This window comes from Gorilla gorilla, chromosome 21 (genome assembly GCF_029281585.2).
Source record: "Gorilla gorilla gorilla isolate KB3781 chromosome 21, NHGRI_mGorGor1-v2.1_pri, whole genome shotgun sequence".
NCBI lineage: Eukaryota > Metazoa > Chordata > Mammalia > Primates > Hominidae > Gorilla > Gorilla gorilla.
The window spans coordinates 55,161,853-55,188,948 of NC_073245.2; the positions used below are offsets into that span (position 1 = coordinate 55,161,853).

A 27,096-nucleotide genomic window follows, 5' to 3' on the forward strand; every position below is an offset into this window, starting at 1 on the left:
AGTATTTATTGTAATTTGCAAATATGTGTCTGTGATATCTTACCTCCCAGTGGTATACATGCTTCATGAAGGCAAAGAATATTGTTCATCTGAGTCGGTGTTTATTCCCTGTGCCTGGTACACAGCAAGAGCTCAATAAACTCACTGTATGAATGAATAAACCCACTCCACATTTTTATGGATAAAATGAATATTCACCAGTGTCATTTGTGGCCAGACATTATAAAATGTTGTGTGTGTGTGTGCACATATATATAAGTGTGTGTGTGTGTTATATAGTATTTATATATACTATATATTATAAAATATGTAATATTTATATAAAATATGTGATATTTATATATATACTTTATATATTATATAAAGATAATATGTATCTTTACATTTATTATAATGTAACTCTAAAGATACATATATATGTATGTATGTATGTATTTACTTATCTACATTGATCTAGGCCTCACCGGTTCCATTTTGCAGGTGAGGAAACTGGAGTGTGAGAGGTTAAATAAATTGCCCAAAGGCACACAGCTAATAAATGACAGCTGTTTGACTTGTGCCACCACCAATCACAGCTCTGGATAGTTTATCTCTGTTCTGGGACTAAAGGCAAGTGAATCCGGCCACTGAGGAGGATTTAACCGTGTCTGCCAGGGCGTCTGCGGTTTCTCCCGGGACTAATCTGCCATGAAGCAGATGCAAAGCTTCATTTATCACTTCCAACGAAACATGGAAGAAACAAAACCCCAGCAGATGCTCCCTGCTTCCAGTGTCCAACAGGGCAGGGCTTGTCCCATCAGGGCCTCCAAGGTGCCTGTTTCCCTGAGGGAGGGCCCCTCCTCCCATGTCACGGGGCCACTGCCCCTTGTGCTGGACCCAGGGCTCTGTGGTCTGCATCAGACCAGCTGAGATGCTCTGTCCACTGGGGTGCTTCGCTCTTATGAGGTAAAATTCCCACAACATAAAACAACTATTTTAAAATGTACAATTCAGTGGCATTTAGTACATTCACAATGTTGTGCAATCACACTTCTATCTAGTTGCAAGACCCTTTCATCACCCCCAGAGAAGACCCCCGACCCATTAAGCAGTCACTCCATTTCCCCTTCCCCAGCCCTTAGTAACCAATAATCTGCCTTCTGTCTGTACGGATCTGCCTTTTCTGGACATTTCCAGAATCATATCATATACATGGAATCATACAATACGCAACCTTCTGTGTTGGGCTTCTTTCACTTAGAATAATGTTCTAGAGGTTCATCCACAATATAGCTGGGATCACTATGTCCTTGCAAGTTTGGGCCCCTGGCCAGTTAGAGATGTCGAGTCAGAGAGCAGCACAGAGTACAGAGCTGATAGCCAGACTTTTCTCAACCTCCTCAGACCCACTAAGAAATGGGGACATCGGAATCATTGCACCTGGAAATTTTCTCCTTCTGCAACAGGTGGGCAATCCCTGGGGGGAACTTGCCCCCAAACAATGAATCACCCTGAGGAGTGCCACAGCAGATGGCAGGGCCTGAATGTGGACCAGACCCATTGAGGACACCAGAGTCCAGCCCTGGCCAGTCCTGGGAGGTCCAATACTCACAAAGAGAAAGGAAAAACCTTAATATTTACATACCTGGGCACTTTTGCTAAAGAAAACCAAACCCAGAAATCCCAAGAACTAACCAACCCCAAAAGTTTAAATTGTGCTGTATTTTAAGTACAACAGATTGTGATCTGACCTCACTGTGGCATCAGCAAAAGATGTTACATACATGACAGAGGGTCAGAATGTTATCAGTTTCTTAGACAGGGGCCCTGAGTTGTCACTATAAATACAACCATTAGATTCTCTGGCAAAAAATTCAGTCTCAGCACAAAACACCCATTACCTCCTAGTGGGAGTATCAGCAACATGTACCATATATACTGGTATAATTCTTGCCCTAAATCTTCCCTTCTTTCTTCACTCAATGTCATGGCAACTTCCATCCAACACAAAAACAGCAGGATTTACAACGGGGTTTCTCAACTTCAATCACCGCACTGTTGACATTTTGAGCAAGGTATTTGCCCTGGGTTTGTCCTGTGAATTTTAGAATTTTTAGCAGCATCCCTGGCCTCTACCCACTAGATGCCAGGATCACCCCTCCCACAGTTCTGACAGCCAAAAATGTCTCCAGACAGTGCCAAATGTCATCTGGGGGTACAACATCAAGAACCAGCCACTTCGATTCAGGTCAAAGAGAGCAGCTACAGGGAGATTTCTGACTGAGGTTGCATGAGAAGTGCAGGTATGGGATTTTGAGCCGTGCTTCCAAAATTAGGTGAATTACAATCAACTCTGAATTTTCCAGGGGCCAATTATTCACATTTCCCCAACCCCTGTGCCCATACTACCTGCATTCCACCCAATTCCCAGCCGCTCACAGGCAGCTGGCATGATGGGAGAGAAAAAGAAATTTGGAATCAAGAATGCAGGCTTACAGGAAAGTTGGATTATTTTGTTTTGTTTAGACTAGAGATACCTGTGCTTGTTAAAATGCACCCTCCTTGCATCTTGCAAAGTTTCAATGCTGCCCAACCTTCCCCCAGCCCCTGGCAGCAGAGTCACTGAAGAAAAGGGAAGGGGTCCCCTTCCTCTCATCTCTGGATGGCAGGAATTCTCTCCTGTTCTCCATAGAGCAGGGAAATTCTAATGCTTCCCCTCTCCCTCCAGAGGCCAATCTCCTTCAGGCAAATAGACAAGGAGAGAGGTCTTCTCTGGGGGACCAGACCAAACAATATCGCAATGTTTGAGGGCACAGAACAACAACATATACACAATAAGAGAAAGCCTCGCTTTCATATTACAGTAAAGAAACTTTAAAAATCTCCTCAATGTCTCTTTCACTCAAGCCCTTGCTCCTTTTCTTTCCTCCCCTGCACACCAAACTTCTTGCAAGAATTGTGCTCATTCACTTTGTTCACCGTCATACCTTTCACTCACTCTCCAATCCAGTGCATGAGGCCACCCCACCCCAGGACTCCCGGAAATTGTCTTGCCAAGGTCACTGATGAATGTCTCTACCTTGTCACTGAATCTAATGACCACTCCTTCATCCTTATCTAGGATGTAAAATCCATGAGAACAGAGAATTATGTCTGTCTTGTCCACTTTTGTATCCCTAGTACTAGAACAGTGCCTGGCACACAGTAGGTGCTCAATACATGTATTTGTTGAATGAATGAATGAATGAATGAATCCCACTTGACTTCTGCAAGGTATTTCCAATGCTGACCGCTCTCTCCCTCTTTGTATCCTTCCCTTGGTTTCTAGAAAGTGACATGCCAATGGTTTTCCTCCTACCTCCCTGAGGACTCCGTCCATCTCAGCCTCTTTATGGTGTCTGCTTCCATGGCTGATCCATGAGATGCTCTTCAAGACCCTGCACCAGGACCCCTTCTCTTCTCACTCAACAACAGTCTTTTCCCAGACTATCTCATGGCCTCAGTTACCACCCAGGGAGGGCAGTACTGTTTGAGCTGCCCTACACCTTATCATCATTTGTATCTAGGAACACCTGGTTCATCCTCTGGAGACCTACCCCTTCCCACTCCAGCCTGCCCCAGGTATGGGCACATATCTCAGGGTTGGCTTCTCAGAGCCTCACCTGCCCCTGGCCTGAGTGAACAGCTCAGGGATGGTCACGTGGCCCAATACAAGCCAATGCAAGCGTGGCCCAGGATTTGAATGGTTGGTGATGAAACTTCTCTCTTTTCCAGTGAGCTTAGAGAAATGGATTTGGCCATCTTGCTTCCCTAAGGAAAGAGTGCATCCAGGAGTTCAGCCAGCTCACAAAAAAAAAATGCAAAGTGAAGAGATAAGAGAGAGAGAGTGAAAGATCTGAAACTGATGACCTCATGTGAGTCCTTAAATTCAGTGATGCTTGAAGGACCCCACCCTAGGAGTTTCCAAGTAAATGACCCAATAAATTTACTTTTTCCTTATGCCATTTTGGGTTGGAGTCTATCATGGATAACCAACAACCCCAGCTAGGGCAATGACTGCCACATCTGTATCACCAGGCCTGATTCAACTCTGAGCATCAGACCCACGTATCCAATTGTCCATGGACATTTTTATGACCTCTGCCAAATGGACAGGCTGCTGGGAACACATTCCATGAACCCAAATCTGGCTTGATTAGAAGAGCTCCTCACCATGTACACAACCAACCCCCCATGTTGTCGTCGTCCCACTGTTAGATATCCTGCCAACTACAACCCTATTACAAATGTTGACTTCCTCTCTACTATGATATCGTCCCATTGCTAAAAACAGAAACTTGGGATGCTTCAATGGGGAAACTTATCTCCAAGATGTCTGCCATCAATTCTTTGCCTCCCTGGACATGCAAGTCATTCTCAGCTAAGGGCTGAGCTAGGGCCTATTCCTACTCTCCCTTTGCATCTGCTCTGGCCTTAGTTATTTTCTTCCCCAATAGAATGCAGTAGTAGTGATGTTCTGGAACTTCTGAGCCTAGGTCATAATAAACTTCACAACATCCACTGCCACTGAAAAAGTTGGTCTATTCTGAGGTGGCCATGATGGAAGGAAGCCCAAGCTAGCCACAGGAAAAAGCCATGTAGAGACAGAGTGTAATGTCAACTACCCTCCAGCTATTCCAGTTTTCTCAGCCCTGGTGCTAGTCATGTGAGTAGAGCAACCATTCTTGGATATTCCAGTTCTAGCAAATGCCACTTGAAGAAGAAGCAAGGTTCCAGTTATACGGATTCATTTGAGCTGGCCAGCCATTTTTGCCTTTGATCCACCCCAGCGGGAGCATCAAACATTATGGAGTGGAGACAAACTTTTCCAATGTGCCTGCTCCAATTCATGACCCACAGAATCATGAACAAATTAAACAGTTGTTGGTTTACATTATTAGGTTTTGAAGTACCTTGTTATGCAGCAAAGATAACTGAACCACTCAGCTATTTTTTATGTTTGCCAAACCATTCCTGAAATCTACCCAAAACAAAACACTACTCTCTAAGCTCACCCTGGCCAGAAAAATCTCTATTGTAGAACTGAGACAAAGTTATTGATTTGCCTGTCTTTCTCCCTTACCATACCTTGTACTACTCCAGGGCTTGGCACAGTGGCTGGTGCTAAGACATCCAGTATGTACCCAATGAACAAATGAAAGGAAGGAAGAAGGCCTGAGTGCCACTGCCCTCCATGAAAATGTTCTGTGAGTCCTAGAACTAACCATGTCTTTGGGACTCTGTGGCAGCAAAGCGGTACTGCAAGTGTTATTATAATAACAGTGACAGAATCCAAGCCTAGTAATCATTAACCATCCCCAAGAGAGCTAGTTAGCTAGCAAAGAAGAAAGCCCCCTCCTCAGGGTTGGGAGCACTGGTGCCCTGACGGCACTTGGCTTCAAACTGAACTCCCCACGCCTTCTCACAGAGCTGATCTGTCTATAAAATTGGTGGTTTCTATAGAAACAGAAGCACTGTAGTAAAGCGAAGGGAAATCGTACATTCTGTCAGCATACAGAGATCAATCCTGTTCTTATATGGGGCCAGGACTCTTTCACGCTTTATTTTTGAGCATCTCAACTTTCATTTCCATCCCAGCCATCTCATCTCATATTTATGAGGCTCCTGCATTGGTAATCCTGTCCCTTCTCACCTAGCTGCCTTTGTTAACTATGACCATGGGCAGAAGTCTGTGGAAACAGCATGGAATCCCTGGCATCCCCTCGTAGTGCCAATAGCTCCAAACCCCAACCTAAGAGGCAGAACTGGGATCCCTGGTGTTCTGGGGTGGTAACCAAGATGGTGGACGGAGACACTACAGAGGAGGCACCACAGCCTTCCACCTAGACATTATAAAAATCTACTCTGTAATTGGGTACGTGTTTTACATGCCTATACCTTAGCTTTAGACAGTCTCCATGCTCTCAAATATTAATATGTCTGCAATCTCTGTTTTGCACCCCAAAGTGCAAGCGGCTTTCTAGCAGGCAAGGAAACAGAGTTTGGCTTTTATTTGAATTGCTCATGGTGTCTCTGATCATCTACAGAGAAAATTAGAAAAGGCACAGGTTATATTTTAGTATTTTAGATGAAGGTCCAAATTTTGAGGCACATGTTAACTCATGAAAATTGTCTGCTTCAGTCAAGATTCACTCTTAAAATAAGAAATAATGTGATGTTTTCTTCATCAAAGAGCACTTTTATTTCTGACCTAACAGCACTAAATGTATTTTGCCTTTTTCCTGTTCTAACAAATGACTGGTTGGATGAATAGAAATAAAATGATAGATGGATGAGAGAATGAAGGATGAATGGAGGGATGCATGGATGGGTATTAATCGTGGATGTGTGGAAATATGATAGATGGATGTGTAAACAGGAGATGGATGAATACATGGGTAGATGGATGGGTGGGTATATGGATGGATGGTTGGATTCATGGAGCGGTGGATGGACGGATGGAGATGAATTATAAATGTGTGAATGGATGATGGATGAGTAGATGGGGGATGAGTGGATGGATGGGCAGATGAATGGGCAGATGGATAGATGGACAGACAGGAGAGGGATAGATGAATAAATAGATGGGTGGGTGGGTAAGCGAGTGGATGGATGGATGATAGAGAAATCACCCATCAGCATAATTTTTCTAAGATGTAAATCTAATCATCCATCCATTTATTCATTTACATTTTTGAGCACCTACCATGTACCAGGCAAGATGTGAAAAGCACTGAGGATTCAGCACTGGATATCTGAGATAAGGTCCCAATCCTTGACGACCTAAGATTTCAATATCTTTAAAGTAGTAAATAGATTAAAGGCAATAAGAGTGGGTGCAGGGAGAGGAGTGCATCATCTATTACCATGATCCAGGTGAGAGTTGATGGTAGCTTGGTCTAGGATAACAGCAGTGGATACAGGGAGGCAGAAATAGATTCAAGAGTTATCAGCAGGCCTTGATAGCCGACTGAGTTGCACAGCCCTGAGTCTAAATCTCAGTTCAGCCACTTACATGCTGTGTAAGCCTCAATTTCCTCAGCTGTAGATTGTGGATAATTGTACCTATCTCCCAGAGTTGCTATGAGGAATAAATGAGATGAAGTATGTGAAAGAGTCAGACATAGGGCCTGGCCAAGAAAATGTTTTTAACACCAAAAGCCTCCATTTTAGGAAAAGACACCCAAATCCCTGCTTCTTGACCCCAGGCTATGAGCTGTGAGGAATACTAAATGCTATTAGGGTTAAACAGTAGTCAGAAGGTCGAGAGAGACTCAAAGGCATAGCAGGGCAGGGTCATGTGGCCACGCAGCGTCCAGCCTACTTCTTCCCCTCTCCCAAGGATGCAACTAGCTGTGTGCCACAAGCCTGCTCCACACCACGTGAGTCCACACGTCATGCCACCATGACTAGCCATTAAAACCACTTCAGAAGCCTGGGCCCATCCATCGCAGTTGGCGCAATCACCAAAACTGAACTTTCATGGAGCCAGAATCAAAGGGCTGCATAAACTAGGATTGTGTCCTCCTCCATCAGAATTATCTTGCCTCTGCATAGCTATGAAGGACAGTGAGAACAAAAATAAGAATAACTAGGCAGAAATCTAAGCAAAACAGCGTAGGAACAAAAAGCAGGGACACTGGAACAGCTAGACTGCCTGCTTTAAACCTCAATTCTGCCACTTACTAGCTCCATTACCCTAGGCAATCTGCACAACTTCTGCGTGCTTCAGTTTCCTTATCTGTCAAATGGGAGTAAGTACCTTCTTCTAGGCTTATGATAACTAAGGTGTGCAAATATGTAATGCAGCTGGAACACCACCTGGAACACAGTAAGCAGTATATAAGTGTTTGCTCTAGATCGACTTCATCACTGCCAAGCACTAATATGCTCCAGTTACCTCACTGAGTACATAAATGCACTATTCCATTTGGTCCACATGACAATCCTGAGAATGGGTTACAAAGCAGGGGGTCTGGAAATAGATCTACCAGCATCTTGCTTTATGGGCAGACACAGAACCTCTCTGAGGCTCTCTTTTTCTCACCATTAAAATGGGTACAATAGCACTAACAGCAGGTACCTATTAAATGAGACGGTGGATTCCTTTGTATATACTCTTAAAAAAAATCTTAGGTTGGATAAATAGTCCCTTTGTAGACACAGATCTGAACGCAGCAAAGCCATTACCTCCACTTTCATGCCCTTCAGCTCATGCCTTAAATGGGTTTCTTCCCCACCAGCCTTTCTCTTTTTAACAACACTCTGTGCCACTGCAGAATCTGCAAAGAAAACTGGACCAGGCCAACCCAAAGGAAGTTCTGAGGGTGGAGGAAAGGAAACCAAATCTAAACTAAATGACAGCTCCCTTGAGTAGGTATCCTGAGAGTCAGCAGACGGGCAAGGCTGCATAAAGGCGGGGAGGGTAGACAGAGCTGTGAATTCCACCACTGCCAAGGTCTCAGCTAGCAGGTGCATAGTGAGGCAGGCATGGCCATCCACAGTGTGCAGAAGACTGAGGCTCAGAGATGTTAAGAAACCAGAGGTCACACAGCTCAGTAAGAGGTAGAGCTGGGATTCGAAAGCAGATCTAACTATCTCCAAGTGCCCCTGCCATGGTACCCACTGCCATCCCTCAGTGAATCACACAAGATAAAAGTATAGGTGAGTCTGTAGTTAAGCCATAACTTGTTGTTCACTTGAAGAAGAGCTCAGATGACCTCTGTTCCTGGCAGGGGAAGTATCTTCTCACTCCCACCTGCAGTTAACCCTGTAGAATACAGTCTATCACACTCCTAGAAGAGCCTCTGGCCCCAGCACTCAGAAGAGTCATCCATCTAAAGCTGCCCAGCCCGTGGAGAAGCTGAGCCCTCCCGTTTATGTAAACGCAGCAGAATTCCACCTTGCCAATTTCTTAGTCTCTCCAGAGAAGACCTCAGATGACTGAGCCTGGCTAAACCAGGGTTTCTCAATCTTGGTATTATTGGCATTTTGCACCAGATTCTTCTCTGTTTAGGGGGCTGTCCAGTGCTTTGTAGGGTGCTTAGCAGCATCCCTTTCCTCTGGATATCATTAGTACCCCTTTCAGTTGCGACAAGCAGAAATATCCCCAGAATGGCCATATATCCCATGAAGGGAAAAATCACTTGAGATTGAGAATCACTGCCCTGGATGGCTATATCACAGCCTGGGAGATAATGGACAAGTCTGGGAGATGTCACAGGGGGAGGAGGGACTCCTAAGACCTCCCGTGGGATGGCTGACCCTGGTATGGTCACCTGAGCTGAGGGTGGGCCCTCGACTCTGCACACCGTTAGTTCAATCCTGCCAGAGTTGACTGGTCTCAGCGAGACTAACTCAGTAGATCCAACTCATAAGAGGTTGACGTGTAACTTGTATTCCAGGCTATTGATTTCCCAGGAGAAACAGACCTTACCTTGCAAGCAGATCAGATTTTCCTGTTATCTAACCTGTGCCTTCTTCTCTAGAGGGAACTTTGGGGAAGCAAAATCATGATAAGGCTCTTGTTTGGTGAGCAGGACCGGAGGAAGGAATTGATGGAAGACTTGGGTGAGTGCTCCTGGGCCAAATCTCCCTCCCCTGGTCCGGGAGGACAGCATCCCAGCGCCTCTTATCACTTTCTGTCTCCTACAGTTAAGCCATGACCTGACGATACATGCAACAGTTTGCCTATCAGACAGCTCTGCCAGCCTATAAGTTCCAGAAAGGCAAGCACAGCATGTTATCCACATCTTCAGCAGTAAGTGCTACATAGAAGATGCTCAGTCAACGTGCGTGTTTGCTTTTTTTTACCATTTGCAGTCACCTTCCTAAAAAGGAAGGGTGTGTGGGGAGGGGGGGAAGAAAGGGAAGCAAAAGAGATTTCCTGTTGCAGAAGAAAAATGGCATAAACTCTAGAGAGGCTACCATATCTCTAATTTGACCTGAGCTGAGCAATATAACCAGGATTTAAATGATGCTGGTCACTCACTTCTTTCTAGGTCACCTTTGTCCAAGGAGACATCCTTAGAATCACAATATTGGGAGAAGACGATGGAAGAGGAGAGGAGAGAAGGGAAAGGAGGAAGGAAGGCATGGAAAGAAGAAAAGGGCAGGGAGGAGAGGAAGAGGGAGAAGGGAGAGGAGAAGGTTAAGGAAGGGTAGAAAGGGAAAAGAAAGGAGAAAGAGGGAAGGGCCAGGGAGGAGAGGGAGGAGGATTTACACAGAAGCTCATTCCCAATGGACAACATGAGTTTAAGAACTGCCGCACGCTCTATCCCCCTCTTAGTGATGCACAACACACGTTGCCGTATCAATATAAATCATATTAATGATCATCATCAACATTTATTGAGCTTTTACTGTGTACCAGACACTATTCTACAAGCTTATCTGTATTAACACCGTTAATCCTTCCCACAGCCCTGCGAGGCACAGATACATTAAATAACTTGGTTACTCTAGGTTACGGCCAGTTAGTAAAGTTGCACGGCTGAAAAACATGGCAATTCACAGACCCCACAAGGTCCTGCAATAAAAGCCTACAATCCCAGAATCTCCCACACTTGCTTTTTATGTTTGTTGTCAAAAGCAGCATCTTTTAACAGGCTGTGGAACACATTCTGGAAAGCACAGTTCAAGGACAATGTAGGTTTGGTTCACCCTACTAAGTGCATGCCTGAGGCCTCCCAAGAATAAGCCTCAATTGTCATAACTGAGGGGCATAACTGTAATTAGTATGATTATTAACACTTATTTATTATAACATTACCCTTTTACTTGTACTTACATTATTGTTCCTTAAGCTTTACAATTTCTTCATGAGTAAAGTACTGAGATTACTGTCCTCATTTTCCAGACACAAAGGCTGAGGCTCAGGAAGACTACCTGACTTTGATCCCCAGCCCACAGACCAGAGTGCAGCCCAGGAACAGAGGCTGAGGCAGTACATTCTCACGAAGACTTCACTGCAGGGGCAAAGCCAAGGCAGAAGAAGTGAGGGAGAAGGAGGGAGGGAGGGAGGAAGGAAGGAAGGAAGGAAGGGAGGGAGGGAGGAAGGGAGGGAGGGAGGGAGGGAGGGAGGGAGGATGAACCTACACAAGGCAGTGCATCCCCGGGCCAGCCACAGCTTTGCCAGTAAACATCACCGCTTGCTTGGGCACACGGCAGTGTGGAAGCCCTTGGCCTTCCTTAGCACATTCCCTTCCAGGAGAGGAAGGGAGAGGAATTATCTGCTGCCTTGGTTCCCGGCCCTCTGGTTAAAGCTTTCCCCCACACACAGGTGGTTAACTCTATTGCATGTACAGGTTGTGACACTCAAGCTCCTCCATGCAGTCGTTGGAAAAGCCAGATCCTACCCCATAGTATGGGGTTTTTCCAAGCATTGTCTGCCCAAACTTGGTGAGACAGTTTGGATGTTATCCCCTCTAAATCTCACATTGAACTGTAATCCCCAGTGCTGGAGGTGGGACCTGGTGGGAAGCAATTGGATCATGGGGGTGGGATCCTCATGAATGGTTCAGCACCTCCTTTTGGTGCTCTCCTCGCAATAGTGATTGAGTTCTCACAAGATCCAGTTGTTTGAAAGTTTGTGGCACCTCCCCCAGTAACTCTCTCTCTTGCTCCTACTCTAGCCGTGTGAGACACCTGCTCCCCCTTTGCCTTCTGCCTTGATTGTAAGCTTCCTGAGGCCTCCCCAGAAGCCAAGCAGATGCCAGCACCATGCTTTCTGGAAGCCTGCAGAACCATGAGCCAATTAAATCTCTCTTTTTTTTTTTTTTTAAATAAATTACCCAGCCTCAGGTATTTCTTTCAGCAATGCAAGAATGGCCTAACACACTAGGGCACCAAAGACTCTGCAGCTCCCACCTGGGCAGAAAGGGCAGAGGAGACTGTGACAAAGTCTCACCTTCTCCCCTAGGGGAAATGAGACAGTCAGTGTTGTTAAGAGTACAGGTGATAGCAGCAACGGTCAGGACTATGCACTGGCCAAGAAGTCAAGGCTTGGGGAACAGGTGGGCCAAGTGAATCTAGGAGGCACATAAACTGAATCCAAGATACCATTTCTTTGAATCCAAAAATGAGTGTTCCTTCATTCAGTGGCAAAAAGCATTCAACTCACCAACCACCCCAGCGCCCAAGTCACCTGGATCTAAACCACCCATTGGAAATGCAGATTTCTGGGCCACACCCAGAACTAAAGGAGTGGTTTCATTGGGAGATTCAACCATGGAGTCTGCATATTTTTAACAAGCTCTCCAAGTGACTTTTGTGGTCACTAAATTTTAGAAACACCTAGGACAGCATCAAAAGCTGCCCTGAGCATGCCTGAACTCCCCAGCTCATTTGATAGCGAAAAATCGAAACCTAGAAGTGATTAACTACAGATCAATAAAACAGAACAATGAATCATGCCAAAGGTCGAGTGGCAGTACGCAGCAGTACACGGCAAGCCAATCTAATTAGGGGCCCTCGTAAACGTCACCTGCTCATAAACATTTACAAAAACAGGTTTCCTGCATATGGAAGGGTGTTAATTTTTCATATAGCTGTAGGTAAAGTAAATGTATTTTTAATCTCATACATTGATTTAACACTGTATTTCTTTTTGAAAGACTGGGAGACTCAGTCTTTGTTTACTGATTTCTATATCAGAGAAACTGCTGGAGAGAGACGCCAGAGCATAGTTTCTCTCCTCAGGAATAAGGGAAAACTTCTGATTCTTCCACATTCAGACTGTCCCTTGGTTCTCAGAGCCCAGGCTGACATCAGATGCTACCTAACAGAGACAAATGACACAGGGTGAGGCAAGGCATGGAAGAGGGGTGTCAGTTCTGCAAGCGAGATGCTGTCACTTGTAAAGATTTTCATTAATAAACCTTCTAATACTTACTGTTGCACTGCACTGTACCCAGCTCTGGAAATTTTTTAACAAACTCAGATTTAATTTTCTTTCTCATTAATTAATTTTTTATTCATCTCTTCCATTAGAGCCTAAAACCTCCCAATTACACATTATTAGCTCAGAGGAAAGTTGGTAATTGAGATGGTCCCAGGATTCCAGGAGTGCCCTGTGCAGAATGTCTGCTTTAATTAGATTTCCATTAATTACTTTTTTATCAATTAATATTGGGTACTTTGGGCCCAATACTTGTGATCTCCACATCATGCACTCTTAAATGACACCTCATTTATTGCAGTCAGTCAAGCAAGGGACCCAAAAAGAGTTCAGCAGAGAGAGCGGCAGACAGGCTCTGTGCCTCACATGCAAATGACATAGCATGCTTGCTTGCAGGGGTGAGTTTCATCCCCTAATGTGTACCTCGAGAGGCTAGGCAGGTTAGGAAGGAGAGATAGAGAGAGGGAGAGGTGGGGTGGGGGACAGAAGGTGGGGGACAGGGAGAGAGGGAGAAAGGGAGACAGGGAGAGGGAGAAAGGGAGGAAGGGAGACGGGGAGGAAAGGTGAGAGGAGGGAAGGGAAGGGGAGAGGAGGGAAGGGAAGGGGAGAGGAGGGGAGGGAAGGGGAGGGAAGGGGAGAGGAGGGGAGGGAAGGGGAGAGGAGGGGAGGGAAGGGGAGGGAAGGGGAGAGGAGGGGAGGGAAGGGGAGGGGAGGGAGCAAGGGAGGAGAGAGAGGAGAGGGAAGGGTGGGGAAGGGAAGAAAGGAGGAAGGGAGGAGCGGTAGGGAGGAAGGGAGGAGGGGAGGGCAAGGGAGGAGGGGAGGGGAAGGGAAGGGAGGGGAAGGGAACGGACTGGAAGGGAGGGGAGAAGAGGGGCTGGGAAGGGAGGGGAAGGGAGAGGAGGGGAAGAAGAAAGCAAGGGAGGAAAGGGAATGGTGGGAAAGGGAAGAAGGGAGGAAAGGAGGAAGGGAGGAAGGGTGAGGAGGAAAGGAGGGGGGAGGGGGAGGGGAGAAGGGAAGAAAAGGAAGGAAGAAAGGAAACCTATAGACAAACATAAAAAGTGTCTAGTCCAACCAAATCATTTGCAGATAGATAAATGATGGCCAGGGAGCCAAGTGACCTCACCAACCCTACACAACACTGGGCTAGAACATTTTTCTCCCCTCCATGTTGTTCCCTGCACCTCCCTCTACCCCTTTACTAGGGGAACACATAATTTATCATCTACACTAGAACACTTTTAAGAGAGAAAAGGACTGCTGTTAATAATTATACTGGGGAACAACAGACACAAACCCCAGCACACCAAGATGTATTGTCACCCAACCCTTCACCCCTCGGCTGTTAACTTATGAACCTCCTCCTGAGAGAGACCCACTTTTTCAAGGTGGCAACTCTGCCTCTGCAGCCTTAATATAGCTCAGTATTTGCCTGGAAAATCAATATGCATTGATTAATGACAATAATATGATGCAACCTCCACCCTCTGAATTCGCTTAGTATTGCCACTGTCTGTCTTAAATTAAATGTTTCAGTTCACCCAGTATCTTTTCCCAACTCATTTCTCAACTATTCTTTTATAGAATGTAACTTAATTGTACTCAATACCCTAACCTAATTAGGTTGGCCTAATGGTTAAAAGTAACCCAAAACTGGACTACTTGGGTTTGAACTTAGTGGGGTGTCTTTGGACAGGTTCATTAAGTTTTCTATGTGAGCTTTCTTATCTGTAAAATAGTACCTACCTCATAGGGTTCTTATGACGATTACATGAGCTCATGTACGTCAAGTGCTTAGAATACTACCTGGTTCATAGAAAGTGCCATGTAAGTACTTGCTAAATTAAATAAAAATAAAAAGTTAGAGAAACAGTGATCACCAAAAGACATAACTAATTTCTCGCCCTAAACTAAGTGGAATATCTCAAAGTCAAGGAGAAGAAAAGAAAACCAGATGTGACTGAACATACCTTCCTGTGCCAGGGACTGAGACCAGTACTTCGGATGCATCATCTCATTTAATTCACAGAAAAGCCCTTGAAAGTAGGTATTGCTATTATCCCCATTTTATAGATGAGAAAACAGAGATTCAGAGAGATGCTGTGACCGGCCTCCACCATACAATAAAGCCAAATCCCCTCAAAATCCAGCACAGGTGGGACAACTGGAAAAAAAAATAAAACAAAACCCCAGCGTTTCAGGCTGACTTTCACCTTCTGCTTGAATCCTCCTTGTTTCTAGCTTCCACTAGCGCCTATCCCAAGGGAGCTCTGCTCCCTTCTTTAAGGTCAGAACCCATGCACAAGCCATTCCTTGGTTCTGTGAACAGCTGACACTGGCTGCAACTTGCAGAAAGATTTCCTAAGTCCTTAGGGGGAGTCCAAGAGAGAACAAGGACAGGAGACATAGAAATAGCCCAGCCGACAATGGACAGTGCCTTATCTTCTGGAGGTGACTCACTCCTTACCAGGGACCTCGCGAGCTCATCTCATCCCATGCTCAGGTTCCTAGAACAACATCACTCTCACCTCCAAGGGCTGGCCCCCTTTTCAGACACCTTGTCCCTCCCATCATCTACTTACGGAGTGTCTGGGTCCTTAGGTGAAAATGAGCAAGTCTGGACTCTGACCACCCAACCTATTTACTAGCTACTAGGAACTCCCTCATATACAGTCACCAACTAGATCATATGTCAATTTTAATAAATATTTTCACTGATTTATTAGTCCATTTCTGCTGATACAACAAAATACCTTAGACTGGGTAATTTATCAATTGTAGACGTTTATTTTTCACAGTTCTGAAGGCTGAGAAGTCCAAGATCAAGGTGCTGGCAGGTTTGGTGTCTGGTGAGAGCCTGTTCTCTGCTTCCAAGATGGCACCTTCTTGCTGTGTCCTCACATGGTGGAAGGGGAGCTGGAGGACCTAACAAGCTCCCTCTAGCCCTTTTATAAAAGCATTAATCCCATTCATGAAGACGGAGCCCTCATGATCTAAGAACCTCCTAAAGGCCCCATCTCTTAATATTGTTGCATTGGGGATTAAGTTTCAACATGAATTTTCAAGGGATACAAACATTAGACCTTAGTAATAGCAAAATATCTCATGTAGTCGCATTAATAGAAGTACCTTCTCTCTGGGTATGTGTAGTCGCCAGCCTGCATCTGTCACTGTTTCCTCTCCCCCCAGTATTGGGATCACACTAGGTACATGCACATAGGTACACACACATATACACACACAGCCCTTACGCAACTGGGTTGCTAAACAACCAGCAGGTAATACAAGCAGCAGCTGCCAGAGTGATACAACGATGTCATAAACAGCACCAGAGCAGAGAGTAAGAAGCACCCTAAATAATTCATTTCCCTATGTTGGGAGAATATACCCAGACAGGTATAGCTGTTCCCATTTGTAAATCACTAAGAATGAAAAACTGTAACCAATATGGGGCCTAGGAAGATATTTTGTAAATTAAATAAGAATGAAGTATGCAGAAAATATATATTTTCTAAGATGATTTATTGTATGAAATGCCATTAAATTTCAGACTATCTGTTTTGTGTTCATAAATTCAAGAAAACCTGGTTTCCATGAAAAACAATTCTTTTTTTAAAAAAATGAGATAAACAGATAAAAAGAGATCTGGTTTTAAAAGCTAGAAAAAAAAATGAAGGTAGGTAATTAAAATAAAGAAAAGCCTGTTTGAAATCCAATTGTTGATAAGAAGATTTTAATGCTGTAAGGAGCAGAACTGTGGAATACAGAAGCAGCACTGTGTAGAACTTTCCATAAATGAAGAAGAAAAGAGGGTGGTGATAAAGACTGCCATGGTGCTGTTGGTGCTCCAAAAACATAAAACCTTATTTTATCCCTCATTCCAAGCAGACCTCCATACTGTGATACCCTTACTCAGAGATGTTGGATATTTTAGTTATTATGCACAATTGCGTGCTGGTTCAATAAGGAAAATAGGAAGTAAGTCCTTAAAAAGAAAGATTATAGCTACATTTCACTGGAAGGAAGTAGAATGAGTGTCCTCGAACAGAGGAAAAGGCTAACACAATGTTATTCCACATCACAGATGCTTCACAGAAATGAGCAAAGATGTGGGGTGTGCACTCCTTTAGGGCAGGGGAGAGGAAAAGAAACCAACTCAACTGCCTTCTAAAGGAAGAGCACGTGGGAGGGGGCCCCCACACTCTCCAGGGAGGGGTACTGTGGTCAGTTGAATGATGGGCCCCTAAAAATAAGTGTCCACATTCTAATCCCCAGAACCTGTGTATATGCTACCTCACACAGCAAAAGGGACTCTGCAGATGTAATGAAGCTAAGGATCTCCAGTGACGAGAGGAGGCTGGATTATCCAGTGAGGCCCAGTGTAATCACAAACATCCTTATAAGTGAAGGAGCGGGGCGGGAGGGTCAGAGAAGGAGGCGTACTGATGGAAGCAGAGACTGGAATGACGCAAGGCCATGAGCCCAGGAATGCAGGTGGCCTCTAGAAGCTGAAAAAGGCAAGGAAACAGATTCTCCCCTAAAGCCTCCAGAAGGAATGCAGTCCTGCTGTCACCCTGCTGAGTTTAGACTTCTGACCTCCAGAGCTGTAAGAGAACAGATCTGTGTTGGTTTAAGCCACTAAATTTGTGTTAACTTGTTACAGCAGCAGTAGGAAACTAATACAGGTAATGTATCCAAAAGAAGAGTAGAGAATGCAAAATTAACTCTCAGCTCCTACATCTTCTGCCTAGTTTATAGGGTTGATATCTTCCTATCATTAGTTGAGGCATTAATGTTGAACAACATAATAAATGCAGAATTTCCATAGAGAGTTCAAAGAGCACTGAAACTTTAGCATACAGGGTAAGCCTGTTGTTACAGGTACCAGTGCAGATAGAAAGCTCCCAATAATAAAATGACCAGAAGTAAATTAGAAATATGAAAGACAAAAGAGATATGTTATAGGGATGATAAGAATACCTAAATTACAAAAAAAAAAACAAACCTTTAGAACAGATTTAAAAATAAGCTATACTGAATGTCCTAAACATCCTGAATAACATTTTTCCAAGCATACAAAAAGAAAAAACAAGACATTTACATGGATAAACATTTATATAAGTAAATGACTGATCTCAGATTTCTTTACAATACTGGGCTGAAAACGCTAATGATTAAATATCTGCAGGATTTAAAGCACTCTGTTCATTTATGGAAGAAGCAGAAAAGTATTTACAAATGTAAAAGGACTCAGAAAGGATGTACAGAAACACTACCACCACCATTTACCTCCTCCCTCTGCCGAATACTAAAAGAAATGCCTAACCAGGCCAGGCGCGGTGGCTCACGCCTGTAATCCCAACACTTTGGGAGGCTAGGTGGGCGGATCACTTGAAGTCAGGAGTTCAAGACCAGCCTGGCCAACATGGTGAAACCCAGTCTCTACTAAAAACAGTACAAGCTGGGCACGGTGGCTCACACCTGTAATCCCAGCACTTTGGGAGGCTGAGGCGGGTGGATCACGAGGTCAGAAGATCGAGATCATCCTGGCTAACATGCTGAAACCCCGTCTCTATTAAAAAATACAAAAAAATTAGCCAGGCATGGTGGCAGTCACCTGTAGTTCCAGCTACTCAGGAGGCTGAGCAGGAGAATGGCGTGAACCCGGGAGGTGAAGCTTGCAGTGAGCTTAGATTGCACCACTGCGCTCCAGCCTGGGTGACAGAGCAAGACTCCCTCTCAAAAAAAAATAAAAATAAATAAAAATAAAAATAAAAACAGTACAAAAATTAGCCAGATGTGGTAGCAAGCACCTGTAATTCCAGATACTCGGGAGACTGAGGCAGGATAATCGCTTGAACCCAGGAGGCAGTAAGCCGAGATCGCACCACTGCACTCCAGCCTGGGCGACAGAGCCAGATTCTAGATTCTATCTCAAAAAAGAAATAAATAAATATATAAAAATAAAAATAAAAAATAAAAAATAAAAAACAACCTAACCAAATGGGGTCATTTTTAAAAAATAAAAAATGAGTAGTTACATTTTTAAAAGTTGGTCGTGAGTGCCCAAGCAATTAAATATGAAATTTTCTTAAAAATTGATGTAAATACAGTTATAGAAAGAATATAAGTGCTATAAATAGTTCCTTGTAAAAGATACAGAGATATAAGTTTAAATAATAATTATTAAATTAGAAACATGAATAAAAATCCCATACTTACCATCAACAACTGAGAAAATGAGTAAGGCTTATATGAGGGTAGGTCAAACTATGCTACCCACCCTACCCTGCACAGGGGAAAGCCAACAAAATACTTCGTATTTTGAAGACAATTAAAAATAAGTTTTAGGAAAAATTAAATTTAGATACATACTTAAGGCAGCTAAACGTATCCAAGAGTAAAACCAAAAGCAGAATATAATAGAAAACCTAATCACCCACCACAGAATCAGCAAGCTCTCTAAGGGCCAAACAGCAAATAGTTCAGGCTTTCGGGCTACATCCAGTTATTGCTGCTGCCTGTTCTTTGTTTTGTTTTGCAACCCTTTAAAAATGTAAATCCACCATTCCTAACCTGTGTGCTGTCAAAAACAGGCAGTAGGTTGCCAGCCCCTGCAACCTACTGCCTGTAGGGAGTTAGGGAGGAAGTCAAATTTAAAAACAAGCATAAGAAATAGAAAGCATTAAGTGAGATAAAAGTCAGACACAATATAGTTATCATATTAATATAAATTGCCTCAACTTCTCTAGCAAAAGAAATTGTCTCACAGACTGAGTCAAAAATCAAGTATATCGAAATATTTTCCATAAGATGTGATCTTAAGCAATCAGATTGCCAAGAGGTTAAATTGAAAGCATGGGTGTATTTAATAGGAAAATGTCAACAGAAAAAAAAAATGCAGGTGTACCAATATCCATATCAAAGTAAAATTCAAAGACAAGTCATTGAACAATACCAAAAAAGCTATTCTACATTGATAAAAGGTATAATTCACAAAGAAATATATCAACTATCATGACCTTTTCTGTAGCAGGTAGCAATGCACTGAGATATAGAAAGGAAACTGTTAGAAACCCAGAAATCAACGAAAATACAGTAATAGTTTGAGAATTTAATACAACTCTCTTTAAGTCCTGACAGATCAAAAAGGAAAAATTTAAATAAGGAAGTCATGACTAATATAATTAGTAATATTGATTTAAAGACATATATCAAACCTCTCTCCCTACATGGAATTAATTATTTTTCCTGTGCTTTGAGTATTTTTTCAGTGATGATTAAAATAACAAAAAGGCCACAAAGAACCATCACCAGATAATTTTTAAATGTTTTTATGTTGTATTATCTGACCATGAGGCTAAAGTTTGAACAAAACAAGGATATTTCAGCATTCATAAATCAATTAATAGGTTTAATCCAAAGAGGAACATATTTTAAGTTAAAAATCATATATCAATAGATGCCAAACTGTATTTGATTAGAATATCCATTCTTGATTTACATTCTTAGTAAAATAGTTCAATTATTATTTTAAAGTGATTCTCTACCTACTAAATCCAAGGTTATCAACAGAAAAATTATTGTAATTTATAATCAAGTTCAGTAAGATACCCAGCATAAAAGTAAATAAGTAAACTCACTGCTTTTTCATATAACCCCACCAACCAATTCGGAAAGATAACGCCAGGGAAGAAGACATCCTATTCTATAAACACACACAAACCCAAAATGCTATAAATACTCATATATAAACAGAGGCATGATTGCAAATGTTCACAACAGGTCCTCTGGGAAAGAAAGCCCGGATTTATAGTATTTGCTGCTCTCTGTGGCTTAAATAATGCCACGATGACCTACTTCAGAAGACCAACATGTTACCACTGAAGGCAGATATACAATAAGATACTATTATAGTGTTTCCAACTTACAGATATACGATAGACATGAATAACCTCAAGAGTGTAGATAATAAACTGTAGTAAAATAATTAGGGAGTCATGAGTTTTGAAGATAACCTTTGTTTTTACATATAGTGTATATAGTTGTAGGTTTCTATAACTTAAGTTTAAGAATGCCTGTGTTTAACGAACACCTCATGGAAATTCTGAAAATTTAATAGCTCTTATGAGCAGGTACCAGGCTGACTCCAGCATATCACCGTTTAAAAAAGTCCCCAATAATCTTAACCAGAAAGATTCAGTACTTGCAAAAATATTACTGAACTTAACTGAGAGCCATAAAACTTTAACAAATAGAGGCACACGAAGCTCACGGATGGAAAAACTTCATATGGCACTGATGTTGATTTTCTTTCAATTCATCTATACATTTAAGAAATCCCAAACGATACCCCCATTTAATTTTCTTTGGGGACAGTGGAGAAGGGATCCTGAAAAAGCAATCCTAAATTTGATGCATAAAAACAAACATTCAAAGAATAGCTAGGAAAATTCTACAACAACAGTAATATTCAATGAGCATTTGATCTTAAAGACATTACAAAGCTAGAAGGTGCAGAAAAGTGTGTCACTAAACACTGGAGAAGACAGAAGCTATGGTCTCAGTCCAGTGGGGTAGAAAACTACCCAGATAGGTCATTCTAGTTCCACACGGTAAGAACCATGATGGAATAGCCAAGAGGAGTTGGGGGAAATGAGAAGCTTGGGAATACCAGAGAAAGGAAGTGACATCTGAATTGATTTGCCTTTTCGGGTCGTTTGAACCTTTCATCAAATTGGCGTCCAGAAAGCTTGCACAATTTAAAATCCCACACCAGTATATGAAACTATTTTCTAACATGCTTGCCAACACTGGGTATTATACCATTTTTATTTTATCTTGCATAGTAGCTTACCTTAATTAGCATGCCTGATGTTTAACGAGGCTGGTAATATTTCATAAACTTATCGGTTATTTCTATGTCTATTTTTGTAGAAATCCCTCTTTCCTCTGTGTTCCCTCAGTCCCTTCTGCTCTCTTATTATAGATCTCAATACACTATGTCACACGAGCTGTCACAGCCGCTTGCCCATCCATTTCCCCCAGAGACCAAAAGTCAGAAGCAGGCCTGTGTCTGTTTGGTCGCTGCATCTGCAACAGAAGGTACTGCCCAACTTATAGTAGAAACTCTGAGAACATACACCCAGTGAACAAGACGGTGGGTTTTAGAACATCTTCACTTGGGTGTCAAGAGCAATCACATGTGAACCACATCAAAATGGTGCTGCGTCCCCCGCAACAGAGTTCTGCCAACATTATTAACGGCAGCTGGGCACAAACAAGGAGAAAAACAAAAATAGAGCAAGGCTGTAGTTCATTCCATTGTACGTGATCATCAGGCAGAGAAAAGTTTGTAAAAATCAAGGAGAAATTTCTTCAGAAAATACATTTTCCTTAAGAGATTGTTTCAATGTACCTGCGGAACTGTCAGAGAAAATTAGATTCTCCGCAAATAACAGTCACTTGCATTTCTACTTTATTTCTAAAGAATTCCTCCCCTTTAACTTCCATTTGTTGTGCTTTTACAACAACTTCTTTAAGAGAGGCATTTGGTCTGGTATTATCTACTCATCAGACTTTGGAAAGGCACCTCGGGGAGGTGATATGACTCTTTAGCAGACGATGAGTTTATTCAAGTTTGCTGTGACATTTGTGCAAGAGCCCAGCCCTTCCTCTTGTAGCTACTTAAAGACACCCTGAGAACAGGAACTGCTCCATCCCTTTGGTAGCTGCAGTGGGTTGAGTGGTGGCCCCCAGAAGATAAGTCCATCTCCTAATCTCTTGAACGTGTGAATCTGACCTTATTTGGAACACGGGTCTTAGCAGATGTAATTAATTTAAGGTATTTAATTTAATTATTTAAGGTATTGAGATGAGATCATCCTGGTTTACCAAGGTGGGCCCTAAATCCAGTAACAAGTGTCCTTATAAAAAACAGAAGAGGAAAAGACACAGACACACGGAAAAGAAGGCCAGACCAGGTGGAGATCAAGGCAGAGAGTGCAATGATGCGGCCACAAAGAATGCTGACAGCCACCAGAAGTTGGAAGAGACAAGGAACTGATTGTCCCCTAGAGCCTCCAAGGAAGTGCAGCCCTGCTGACACCTTGATTTCAGACTGTGGACCCCAGAACTGTGAGAGAACAAATTTGTGTTGTTTTAAGCCACCAAATGGATGGTAACTTGTTACTACAGCCCTAGGAATCGAATACAGTAACCAACCCCATTCACCAGCCCCCTAATACCTTTGTGGCATTTGTATTCCCCCACCCCCACATGCTGCCTCCTTCCCTCCTAGGCTGTTATTCAAACCATCGCAGCAGCCTCCTCATTGCCCTCGCTGCCTTCAGCCTCGCCCTCTCCAAGCCCACCCCCCCTACCAGATGTCAGGAAGAAATTCCAAAACTCAAACCAAAGGCTGATACGTTCTTGCCCTACACTTCGCTCAATGCTGGCAACCCAATGAGGGACATCAGGATAAAATCGAGAATGCGCAGTCTGTGCTTGTGAATTCCTACCACCTGGGCCCAGCTAGCCTCCCATCCCTTATATCTGCCAAGACAAATTTCCCCAAATCCCCTGTCCCCTGGCCAGAAGTGACCTCCATATTCAGCCCCGATTATGGAAGGCTCTCACAGGCTATTCCTTTTGCTGGGTAAGCCCTTCCCCCTTTCAAGTCTATGTTCAACTGTCATATCCTTTTTGAGGACTTCCTTTAGCTCTTCCCTCCACCTCTACTGCCACGCTTAACAGAGCGGAGTTGTCTCCTCTGGCATCCCATTGTCGATAGCCCACTCCTGAGTTACAGCAACAACGGCCGCCTGACTCCACTCATCTGTTGACCTGTCCATTTTTCCATTAGCCTATGATCTCCTTTAGGGCAAGATTCATCCTTATCTGATTCATCTTTGTATCCCAGAGCTTAGCCAGGCACACAACAGGGATCCAGTGGAGAGAGAGATGGATAGCTGGGTAGGTGAAGACACAGATGTATGGTTGAACACACAAACTGGCAAAGTTCCAAATGAGCTAATAAGTGGACACCTCACTGAGAGACTTAAATGCAGAAGGGTGCCAGGACATAAGAGGAACGGCTGCAAGTTATGAAAATGGGCTCCATGGGGCAAATCAAAAGTCCACTGAAGGCAAATGCATCATAACAAGACTGGCATTTCCTGGAGTTTCCGGGCTGATCACTCACTTTCATATGCATCATTCATTTACTCTTCACAATGACCTGGTGAGGTAATGAGTTACTATTAGCTCAATGCACAAGGAAGCTGAGGCTTGTGGACATCAGCTGAAGTCTCACAGCCAGCGAATGGCAGGCCAAGGCACCAGGGCCTAAGTCTGCCTGCCTCTTCCACCCACCTTCTGTCATCACAAGCCTTCTGATCTCCAGCCCTCTGATCTGCCCCAGTGGGACCCTCCTGCGTCTCTGCTCTAGTTGTAGAGGACCCATCAGGCACTTAGAGAGAAATGAGTGGTGTTGTGAACATTCGACTGTGTCCATGTGGAATCCACACACACAGTTTGCCTGAAAATGACTGATAGGATGGAAACTGACAAGTCATCATCCGCTTCGGGCACCAGCGATGACTGGTTAACGTGAATATTGTGTTGATTTCCGCTAGATAGAAGAAGATGTCACTTGTCGTTAATGGGGTGTCACACGTACACTTGCCTAAAGGAAAATGCTCTTTTGGTGATTGTTCTCAATTTTCCCCTCATTTTATAGCCATAAAAAAGAAAAGATTCAGCAGAAAGGATGAATCCACCTAGGGGTAGGATGGAAAGGCATTCTTCTCATTTATTTCCTTCTTTCTTTACCAGAACAACCAAAACCCAGTGAAAATGCTGGTGCAAGTCAGAAGAGGGGGACCTGGGTTCTAAGAGCAGCCAGGTACTCTGGGCTCCAGATCAGAGCCTCAGAATCCAGCAGTTATGCCCACAAGGTAGCCAAAGTCCAGCAGTACCACCAGTCTCTCGGCCAGCTATACTTGCCTCTGCTCAACAATGATGATTTGAACATACATGTACAAATAATAACAGATAACATTACTGAGCACTTTACTATGAACTATGGAATGTGCTAGGTAAAGACGTTACCTCCATGTAAGCCATAAAATCAACCTATGGGGCAGGTGCAGATCCACAAACCCTGATTTAAGAATTCTGAATCCTCAAAAGCTTTGAAAACCAAAAGATTTTTTCGTAAGTTTGGTACAGACTTCTTTGGTGCTAAGATTTGAGTTAAAGTGATATACACTGACTAATAGTTTTTTCTATCTTCTTCTTACTATTAATATTCATACTTTTTGCTACAAAAATATCAACATGCTTGATTTAAGGGTGCTATCACAGCCTCTGCTGAGGGATGTTATTAATAAATATGGTACATTTACTATATTGCTTTCCTTTAAAAGTTAAATAAATCTAAATCCGAGCACATTTGGCCCCAAGGACTGCAGACAAGAAATTGAGAACCTGTTAAACCCATTATATGGATGAGGAAACAGGCTCAGAAAAGGTAGGAAACTTTCCTGAGGTTACAGAGCTCAAAAGCAGCAGATGAAGGTTTACATCTAGGCAGCCTTGCTCCAGAGCTGGCCCGGTTAATCAGTGGGCTTTGCTACCTTTGACAAATGCCCCTGCTAGCTGGTCTCAGACCCATCCTCCCAGCGCAGCAGTTCAGTCCCTGTTTGTTCTTGAGCAAGAAGTAAGCATGTGCCTTCTTAGTCGAGGTACAAGGCAATCCCCAGGGTATCAGGATCATAATTACAATGCTTTATTAATATAAATCTCAGGATATAGACCTGTGTTTCAAATCAAGAGTCAAACACAACAATAACATCAGTCTTAGGTAACTACCAGTCAAGGATTCGGATCCAGACTTGCGCTTTTACACTGAGAAGCAAACAAAGACGACTATTAATTGGCTGATGGTCAGCCAGTATCAAATTATCACATTTTCTCACACTACAGTGGTTATACAGACCCTGGAGCTAGACAGGTTGTGCTGAAATCCTGGGTCAGCCACTTAATAGTTATGCGACCTTGACAAGTTGCATAACCTCTCTGTGCCTCAGTTCCCTTATACAGAACATGGGGGTAATGCTAGCACCCCCCTCACCAGTCGTCATGAGGATTAAATGAGATTGTATTTAAAGCATTTGGAATATAGCAAGTCCAATCTTAGCCTCTGCTCCCAGACAGACAGATGATTAGGATGGATAAACAGATGCTTTGCTTCACATTTTAACTTCTCTGAAATTGGGGCTCTTCTTACCATTGATGTGTACTTATAATGTTTATATTGTTGTTCTCAGAAAGCTGCAGCTTAACTAATGGTGGCTTCTTTTTCTTGATTGCATCTTAGATACGTGGTAATATGGTCACATACTTTGGAGGAACTGGATGCATTTTTCCTCTGGTCTCCAGAGAAGAAACTGAGACAACAGCAAGTCACAGATTCAAGCTGTGTTCATAATGTGTTTCCACGTGGAGGTCACACTTTCATGTTCACGGGCAGATGAATTCTAACACCAAACACCAGGCTGAATAGGTGTTCCCATTGCAAGAGAAGTGCTGTGCACAATTTTTATTTGCATTTCAAAACCCTAACAAATGGCCACAATCAACTACTACAAATTTCTCCTAATTAGTTTTAGTCTGCACTTCTGTCACCTTTAGGAGAGAGCCAAAGATTTTAACCTTCAAAATTATCAGCAATGCATGTCAGAAAGCGTTTCAAAGAAGAGTCAAAGTGCGTGTAGAAACTAATTGCTGTATCTGAAAGTGCTGTTTGAAGAATTTTTCAGTCTTCAGAGAAGCAAGTCCCCACCCCTTGGGAAAACTAGTCTTCAAACTAAAAGTTTCCCCAAATCATATATCTGAGAAAAATGTTAAAACAGACTTACCCACAAAGGCAAAGAAATAAAACTGTAAGAATAAATAAATCAGAAATCAGATGTCTCTCCCCTGTTTAAAATCCTCCAACAGCTTCGTACTTTACTTGGAATAAAACGCAATTCCTTTACCATCGCCTTCCGGGCCTCATGTGGTCTGTCCCCCGCCCACTTCTTCCATTTTTTTTTCATTCTGTGTTCCCCTTCACAAACTGCTCCAAACATACCGGTCTTTGTTGTTGTTTGCTTCAAACACATCAAGTATATTCTTGC

At 43.1% G+C, this 27,096-nt stretch overlaps 1 protein-coding gene and 1 long non-coding RNA gene across 10 annotated transcripts in view; one reads left to right on the forward strand and one right to left on the reverse strand.

Moving 5' to 3' along the window:
* PTPRT (protein tyrosine phosphatase receptor type T) overlaps positions 1-27,096 on the reverse strand; it is a 1,110,571-nt gene that overhangs the window by 865,585 nt on the left and 217,890 nt on the right. The gene's annotated exons all lie outside the window — the stretch shown is intronic.
* On the forward strand, positions 24,211-26,959 carry LOC134757777 (uncharacterized). Its single transcript, XR_010132246.1, has 2 exons — positions 24,211-25,129; positions 26,295-26,959. It is a non-coding gene; the product is annotated as an uncharacterized lncRNA (long non-coding RNA).